The sequence below is a fragment of the Girardinichthys multiradiatus genome, chromosome 22 (assembly GCF_021462225.1).
Source record: "Girardinichthys multiradiatus isolate DD_20200921_A chromosome 22, DD_fGirMul_XY1, whole genome shotgun sequence".
Taxonomy (NCBI): domain Eukaryota; kingdom Metazoa; phylum Chordata; class Actinopteri; order Cyprinodontiformes; family Goodeidae; genus Girardinichthys; species Girardinichthys multiradiatus.
Genome location: NC_061814.1, coordinates 21,673,894 through 21,682,963, shown reverse-complemented (window position 1 = coordinate 21,682,963; position 9,070 = coordinate 21,673,894). Strand labels below are relative to the sequence as shown.

Sequence of the window (9,070 nt, the reverse complement as noted above, 5' to 3'; positions counted from 1 at the left end):
CTAGATATCACAGCAGTCTCCTGTCTTCTTTATATCTCTGGGCTAAGGAGCCACGTGGCAAACCAGAACTCCTTCCTTCCCACGAAAGCATTCCGGCCTGGCAAATATTTCCCAAACCCTTGTGGGAGAATGTGTTATGGTCTGATGGAGCTAAACTGGAACTGGAGCCACAATTTCAAAACATATGGTTGCCACAAACACAACACTGTGAACCACCTAAAGAACACCATAGCCACAATGAAACATGGCTGTGGCAGCATTATGCTGTGGGGTTACCGCTCTGCAGACATGATTAGGTTATTGTTGGATGAAATATTTGCCTATTCAAAACACCAGTCACTTCTGATCCAAAACACTCAAGTGTCTTCTAAAAAATTTCCAAATATATAACCAGACCAACCAGAGAATGGTTCCTACGAAAGATAATGTAGGTTTTAGGTTAACCAAAGTCCAGGAAGTAGGGGGTTTGTCCTATGCTCCGTCGTTGTGTCCTTGGACAAGACACTTCACTGAATGATATGAGGCTAAAGAAGTAGCTCTAAATATCATGCAAGCTGGTTTCCTTCTCATATATTTTCCAACATTAAAGCTGAAATCCGATCCTAATTTTCTTTGAGGCAGATTCAAATATTCAAAAATAAGCATTGCTTTAATCTGCTTGACTTGATCTTCTCAGGTTTTATGTTTTAGTTTCTTTCCTGTGAAGTGTTAAACTTCCACCTAAAGATGTTATACTGAGAAAAAAAAGAAGTTTATGAGCAAATTTAAACATTGACTCATGCATCCATCTGTTGGCTGACATCCTCAGTGTAGTTTCTCTTTTTTTTTCTGTGTTGAATTCACAAAAATTACTATGGCTATGGTGCACGGGTGCTGCAGCACATGAGGAAGTATAATCGGGAAGGAGAAGGAGAAGATGTTTGGAAACACAAAACTGTGTGTGGAGTCAGCTTAGCTGGTGATGCCACAAAGTTGGCAGAAATTCATCAAAGTGCTTCTCGTCATGAGTTGGACCAACACTTAATGATTGTACGGTAAATGTTTTCACGATATTTTTACCGTCAAGACCTGAGTCACCTAATGAGTCACACCAGCTCTCCTTCGCTTCTTTTTTCTCAGGCAGAGATTTTGTTGACATGGATATGCCAACTTTGTTTTGTCAGTCTCTGAGAGAGGAGCACATGGAAACACTTACTGTACTGTTGACCCCTCCTCTTCCTCAACACACACACACACACACACAAACACACACACACAAGTCCAAAGTTTTTCTGTGTGATCAATGAAGACCACATATGTGTCCATTGTATAGAATGAAAACCAGCATTCAGTGCCAGAGGCAGGAAAAAAATGGAGGAAGTATATGAAGCTTCGGTATGATGTTTTCCATAAATGCAGCTACTGCTGCAAAGTCTCTCCCTCTTCTCAGGAGGAACCGAGCACTGACATGTGCTCTTGTGACAACCACCGGAGGGCTTCTTTGTATCTCTGTGAATTTCTGCACACCTGAAAATCCATGTTCATATGCCAAATGCTGCCGATTTATCAGACTTTACTTTGACAGGCTCTGTTTTCCACCAGACGTTTTACCCTGAAATTTTAGAGGCAATGTAATCATTTCCCCAAGCCTCCTCCTGTTCATCGCCTTCCTCTCTCTCTTTCTCTGTTTCTCTTTCAATCTAGTGTCATAGTGAGGGTAATATGAGGCATATAGCTGCTGATGACAGTCCCTAATCCTCGTGCTGATAACTGATAGTTACAGCGTGCTCCTCATCCCCGTTTCATGCCTTTATACCAAGAACAAGGGAGGAAGACGTGAGCGCGTCTGCTGATACTCCCCGTTGAGCCTTCAAGCCTCTGCTGCGCTCAGTTGAGAATCATTATCAGAAATGACTGATGTGAGAAAGGCTGATGGACAAGGGAGATATTAGTGTTTTTGCTGGAGTTAAACTTACTTCAGGCTTGCAGAGTTTCAGAAAGGAGAAGTTGCTTCAGGGTCTTAGAGTGTGTGAGATGTGCTAAGAAACAAAAGCAAACACGTTACATTTTAGGAGTGATCCAGGGATTGTGTCAGATTGCTTACACCCTTAAGCTCCTGTTGCTTTATTAGGGTTGAGTTTTATTTGGTAATAAATAAACACCCAGAAATACGCCCACAAACAGAGGTGATGGCCAACATGTAGCCTTCCAGTCAGTTAAAACCAAGCTTATCAGTACACATTAATCCATCCATTTCAGTGCAGAGAATAAAGATATATGTATTGCTGAAGATTTTGATTGCCACATTCAATAAATGGTTTTGGTCGCTCTAAATGCAGTTATTAGTAAGAGGAAACAGTTCAAATGTCTTGAGATGAGCATTTGAACAAAAAGCCTAGTATAATCCCTCTTGGGAATATTGTTCAAGTCTAATTAAGATTAAACATAAACACCTTCATAAAATATGTTCACCAATGACAAAAACATCTAAACTGTAGGGCCAAATAGTGACCTATCAAAACCTTGCACATTCTACCATGATGTTCCTTGAACCTATTGCGTCTTTAAGGTGTAGTACGTACTTAATTAAGTAGTGATTTCTATGCAAAATGATTCCGTAGTAATATAATAAAAAGTGTTTTAAGTATTTTGACATCCCTTTCAGATTAGTATTAAGCTGAATTTTAATTTGACATAACGTTAGCTCATCGGACACTATAAGGAAAACGTTGCTAGTATTGGATTGGGCTGCCTTCCGAACTGTCCCTGTTCTTCATGGCATAAGTTCAACAAAGTGTCGGAAACATCCCTCTGTGATTTTGGTCGATATTGACATGATAGCAACACACAGTTGCTGTAGATTTGTTGCCTGCACATCCACAATGCAAATCTGCTCCACCACAACCCAAATGGGCTCAGTCAGACTGAGATCAGGTGACTGTGAAGGTCATTGGAGTACAGTGAACTATGGCATTTAAACAATGCGTAATTGATGCAACGGATCCCTAAAATTAAACTCCACACCGTTACATCCAATACCAACCTGGAACATTTATACGGGATTTATCCTTTCATGTTATTTACACCTAATTCTGACCCTAGTATAAGAAAGTTGCAGCTGATACATTTTACACAGCCTTTGTACATACTGGGATGGCATAATGCAAAGTGCTGCATACCTAATTAAGTTGTTTTACAAACAAATTGACTTAAACTTCGTTCAGAAAGTTATGATTTTAGTGTTTAAGTTGTTATAGGTATTATTAAGAAATCAAACAAATGGCACCTTCTGAAATACTCAAACAAGCCTGTCTGGCACAGGTTCTTGGTCCTGAGTTCTTCCAAAGTTTGTAATTCATCTTAGCACAATCTCACAGCAACTTGATCCAGTTGAAAAAATTCATAGCAGGGCCTTGCATTGGCATAATGTCATTAAACTTCCAGAATTAAAAAGAGCCCTCCATCTTGCAAGAGTAATAAATGCAAAAGTTATTTAGTGATTCTGGGATTTGCCAGCACAGTATTTGTCAAAAGTTTGCCAACATTAGCTGGCATTAGTCGCTGAAGCCATTAAGACTGTAGAAACAAAACCCCTGAGTGTACTGGAGTGAGCAATTTACTGTAGGTTTTATTGCTTATGAGTTTCACTTCTCATTTGAAACAAAAGGAATTTGTCAAGTTTTTTTTTTTTTCAAAGTCTTGCTTTAGAGAGTGAGACAGGATATTGGCCTCACTCCAGAGGCTTCAGTTTATCCAGATATAAGGCAAAACAGGAAGTACACAATTTCTCATTTTTGTTGTTTACTATGTTTAGTTTGCTTTCAAGTATATACATTTGTAGAATCATTGTTGGACTGAACACTTTGTCTAAAGGATGCCACCCTTTGATCAAAATTATCAGGTACTTTTAGCTGCATGAGCTTTTTTCAGGGATGTAAATACCTGTTGTGAGCTAAAATAAGCAATTATTTCCTAATTTTGCGTTGACTGCAATACATTTTGACTTTTTATTAACTTGATTACCACATGGCTACACACATGGCATACACTAACAAACCATTACAGTTCTTAGATATATTCCAACGCTGGCTTGCCTGTAGCCCAACGAATGGTTGTGGGGGATTGTTACAGCTATAACATGCTCCAAAATGGTACTGATAATAGGCCATATCAGAAGTATTTAACAGTCTCATCCAAAACATATATGTTGAAGATATCCCTTTCTGCTGACTGACTTATATATTTCTAATTATTGGTGTACTGTACAAAATCCTTATATACCAAAGCGGAAATTCAAAAACAGATAAGAAATAAAGTCAATGATCTCTATCAGTATAGAAAAGGGGAACCAATGTACAATGAGTCATAATTTTCAAATGGAGGAAATATAGAATTATGTGAACCTTCTCAGAATGGCAGGCCTACCTGCATTATTCCAAAAGTGCATCAGTGACTCATTTAGGAGGTAACAAAAGTCAAACATTTTGGGTGTGCATTGTGTTACTTATGAAGTAAAACAAACACAACATCTCAGAAGTAAAGATTGTACCGACAGTCAAAGACGGTGACTATAATGTGATGTTCTGGGACTGCTTTGGTGTTTGTGACCATAAGTTGAACCACACTTGGGTTATGCAGCAAGAAAATGATCCAAAGCACAGCAGCAAACTAACCTTTAAATGGTTTATAAAACAACCAACCAAACAAAAAAACTAAATTAAAGTTTTGAGATGGTGTAGTCAAAGTCTAGACTTAAATCAAAATGAATTGGTGGGACATGACCATAAACAGGCCATTCATGCTTTAATACCCACCAATGTTGCTGAATTTAAACAATCCTTTAAAGAAGACTGGGCCACAGTTCGTCCAAATACACATTCTCAAAAATCACAAAAGCTTGATGACAGTTGTTGCTGACAAGGGTAACACAACCAAGTACTAGGCTTAGCAGGCATTTCATCTTTCATGTGGGGCGAGAGTAGTTTATATAGCTTCTTTCTTCTATTAAATTTAATTATCATTTCAAAACTGTATTTTTGATTCTCTCTGGTTATCATCGTCTGATATCAAAATTAGTTTTTTGTTCTGTAATTTATGTGTGTCAAAAAAAACATAGACCATGGAAATCTGTTAGGGCCTTCCGGCGGGTCCAAAATATTGCTCTGTTTGTGTAACGTTAGTTTATCAAGAAACATTTCTGTTAAGTCTGTGCAGGTTATGTAAAAAGTAAAACAAACTACAAAAATATATGATTTCTTCAGCACTACTTCATGTTTTTGTAAAGTGAAAAAATATAAATAAGTGGACATTTCTGTAGATCTTGTGGCAAGTTTTATTGCCATGTTTATGCTAAGCTAGGCAGACAAGAACCAATTCCAACAACTCAGCTGTTAAATATGTTGGGACCCCAGCCATGGTTACAACATGAAAGGCCAATAAGAACTTTTCTGGGACTTTCAAAATAAATCTCATTAACCTACTTCCAGCACAGCCAGGAACAGGGAATAACAGCGTACTTCCTGTGACATCCCTGTTTGAATAAAAACTCCGCTTTTGCAACAAACTGACCTCTTCCACGCAGGTCCCCAGCGGAACTGGAAGGAGGGACACAGCGCGATAATGTCTCTTTGCTGGCAAATAGAAATAACTCTTCAAACTGGATCCAAGAGTGTCATACAATCACACGATCACATGCACTAAGTTAAGTAGGAATGAATTGCTGTTTGAGTATCCGGTTTTCATTCATGAACAGGGTAATTAAGGTACAAGCCTTGCCTGACTTTCTCTCTGAAGTCTACAGAAGCAAACTGTGTTGCAGAGAGTTCCCAGCAGAGGCCCTGTCTCTACAACGCCGAGTGGAGCAGTTTTCCCGGCCTGAAGGAAGGACAACGGGACCGCATCACCATGGATAACGCAGTAACGTGCAGTTCGGCCGGCCGACAGAGTGAGCCGCCCCATCCCACAGCTGCAGGGCCGAGCTCAATTTGTGGCAGTGGCAGGCAGAATTGGCAGTTGCCACAGCCTACCGGAGGGTGCCAGAGGATTCCGCGAGGATGCGAGAAGGTGCCAGACCGGCCGTAAAGGCCTGCCACGGTGGTTGGCTAATGTTGATAATCGGCAAATGAGTTGTCATTGTTGTTATAGCCTGTTACTTTTAAATGATGATGTCATTATTGATTATTATTTAATAAACAGCTTTAGACCCATAACAGAAGGTGATTGTCCTTACTTGAGATGGAAAATAAATAGCACTATATGTATGTGTGACGTGCTGAAAGGATGACGAAGATTTATTGCACAAACAGCCAGTTTATTGTCACTCATAAGTAAATGCTTAAAAACACCCTGGACGTCCCAGGCAATAAGGCTGCCACAAGGGTGCCAGAGGATGCCAGAGGGTGCCATGGGGTGTCACAGGATGCTAGAAGGTGCCAGAGGATGCCAGAAAGTGCCACGGGGTGCCAGAGGATACCAGAAAGTGCCAGAAGGTGCCAAGGGATGCCAGAAGGTGCCACAGGATGCCAGAAGGTGCCAGGGGATGCCAGAGGGTGCCAGAGGATGCCAGAAAGTGCCAGAAGGTGCCAGGGGATGCCATGGGGTGCCAGAGGATGCCAAAAGGTGCCAGAGGATGCCAGAAAATGCCACAGGGTGCCAGAGGATGCCAGAAAGTGCCAGAAGGTACCAGGGGATGCCAGAGGGAGACACCGGGTGCCACAGGATGCCAGAAGGTGCCAGGGGATGCCAGAGGGTGACACGGGGTGCCAGAGGATGCCAGAAAGTGCCAGAAGGTCCCAGGGTATGCCACGGGGTCCCAGAGGATGCCAAAAGGTGCCAGAGGATGCCAGAAAGTGCCACGGGGTGCCAGAGGATGCCAGAAAGTGCCAGAAGGTACCAGGGGTGCCAGAGGGTGCCACGGGGTACCACAGGATGCCAGAAGGTACCAGGGGATGCCAGAGGGTGCCACGGGGTGCCAGAGGATGCCAGAAAGTGCCAGAAGGTGCCAGGGAATACTACGGGGTGCCAGAGGATGCCAAAAGGTGCCAGAGGATGCCAGAAAGTGCCAAGGGGTGCCAGAGGATGCCAGAAGGTGCCAGGGGATGCCACGGGGTGCCACAGGATGCCAGAAGGTGCCAGGGGATGCCAGAGGGTGCCACTGGGTGCCAGAGGATGTCATAAAGTGCCAGGGGATGCCACGGGGTCCGAGAGCATGCCAGAAAGTGCCAGAGGGTCACTGTTGTACATTTACTTTGGCTATACTCTTTAGTGTCCACAAAGACTAATTAGTCTTCCTCAAACCTGGCAAAAATGTTTAGATTTTGTACATCCATAATTTCTATGCAGAATTTTTCATAGTCCTCCTTTTTTTGAAATACAAAAGTTAAAAGTTCAGCTGGAGAGCTGTCATCATGTTCATCTTCCCAGTTCTTTATGGCCTCGAGGGTTTCAGTTTGTTCAGTGCTGTCCATGTCAAGTACATTTGGAAGTGTGACTCTACACTCAAATATTGTTTTTTGGCACCAATGAGCTGCAGTCTGGCTGTCAGTCAACATGTTGTGAAAAAAGACAGTTTGTTGAGGGTATTGAGTATGTGGATGCTGTTACCTGTTAATATTGTTACAGTATTGCAAATTAGCTTATATTTTTATACTTTCATATTTGCTTTACATAATCAAAGCTCTATCAATCCCATATTATTGGATACATGTGCTATTTAATAACTGTCAAAACTTTAGTGAAACTATGTACACACAAATGTCTATGAGTTACTAAAGAAACAGTAGGTGGTTCCATCAAGTGGCTGCTGTTGAAAAACTTTTTAACCTTTTCTGTGCCTTTGGCTTCTGTTATCATTTCCTCGGCTTCCGTTGTCATTTTCTGATCTCTGAAAGCAAAATAACAATCAGTAAATGAGCCAGTACTGCACTCTATCCTGACAGGTGTATACATAGGTCTTCATCCTCACATGTTAGTCACCCGTCATTTTCTTTGACAGACTTGGTCTTCATAAGCACAGTTTCTGCTTGATATCGGCACATGTTGTTGCTTCTTTGCAACCACTGTATCACAACCAACAAAAACACATTTTAACAACAGCTATAATAAAATTACAGGTTCAACAGCAATTTTATATTCAATTATTTTAATTCTAAGTATAATACACAGTGATTTACCAAATTAGAAAGTACTTTTATGCTCCAGTCCATTGACACATTGCTACTTAGAAACCTATGGTATGAGTGTTTTCTGTCTAATTGTTAATTTTGGTACATAATTCAGCTCACCTGTGGCAGAAGAACTTCGAGGATAAACTGTTGATTTTCAGCTCCGTTTCCTGGAACTGACAGAATACTTTCAAGTCGTTGGATGATTGCTTCTGTCTGGAATAAAAAAGGTATGCAGATATATGATAAAATTTAACAGTAAACTGAAATTATTTACATAACAAACCCACATTTCAGACAAAACCCTAACCCTAACCCTAACGAATAATCAGGACTGCAGAGAGAATAATCAGGGCTGACCTTCCCTCCATCCAGGACTTATACAAGTCTAGGGTCAAGAAAAGAGCTGCCAAAATCTCTGCAGACCCCACACACCCTGCACATAGACTGTTTAGAGTTTTACCTTCAGGCCGCTGCTACAGAGCACTGTTCTCTAAAACCAGCCGCCACAGAGACAGTTTCTTCCCCAAGGTTGTTTCTCTGATGAACATTCAATAGAGTACAAAACAACAGCATACAGATGTTGCAAATGCACCTTTTGTATTAGATATGTGTATATTGTACATTGTAAATTGTAAATTTGTATATTCTGTAATGCAAAAACAGAACAAAAGAGCAAAGTGTACCGGAGTCAAATTCCTTGTTTGTATGCACGAACTTGGCAATAAAGCTGATTCTGATTCTGATTCTGATTTAAATTCAGTGGATAACGACTGCATTTTATTAATTAATTAATTAATCAGCTCCGGAAATCTTTGGAAATGCATGTAGACCTTTAAAGTGAAAGATAAAACTACAACCTTTTGTTTCTAAAGTCTATAATTTAACTAATCAGTTTTATTTCCTTTTACATGTTAGATGGTTTTCTT

At 40.7% G+C, this 9,070-nt stretch overlaps 1 long non-coding RNA gene across 1 annotated transcript; it reads right to left on the bottom strand.

Moving 5' to 3' along the window:
- Positions 1-7,763: 7,763 nt before the first annotated feature.
- Positions 7,764-8,357, bottom strand: LOC124858972. The gene is made up of 3 exons (XR_007035982.1): positions 8,262-8,357; positions 7,943-8,036; positions 7,764-7,861 (listed from the first exon to the last, which is right to left on the bottom strand). It is a non-coding gene; the product is annotated as an uncharacterized LOC124858972 (long non-coding RNA).
- Between the last annotated feature and the right edge of the window lie 713 nt (positions 8,358-9,070).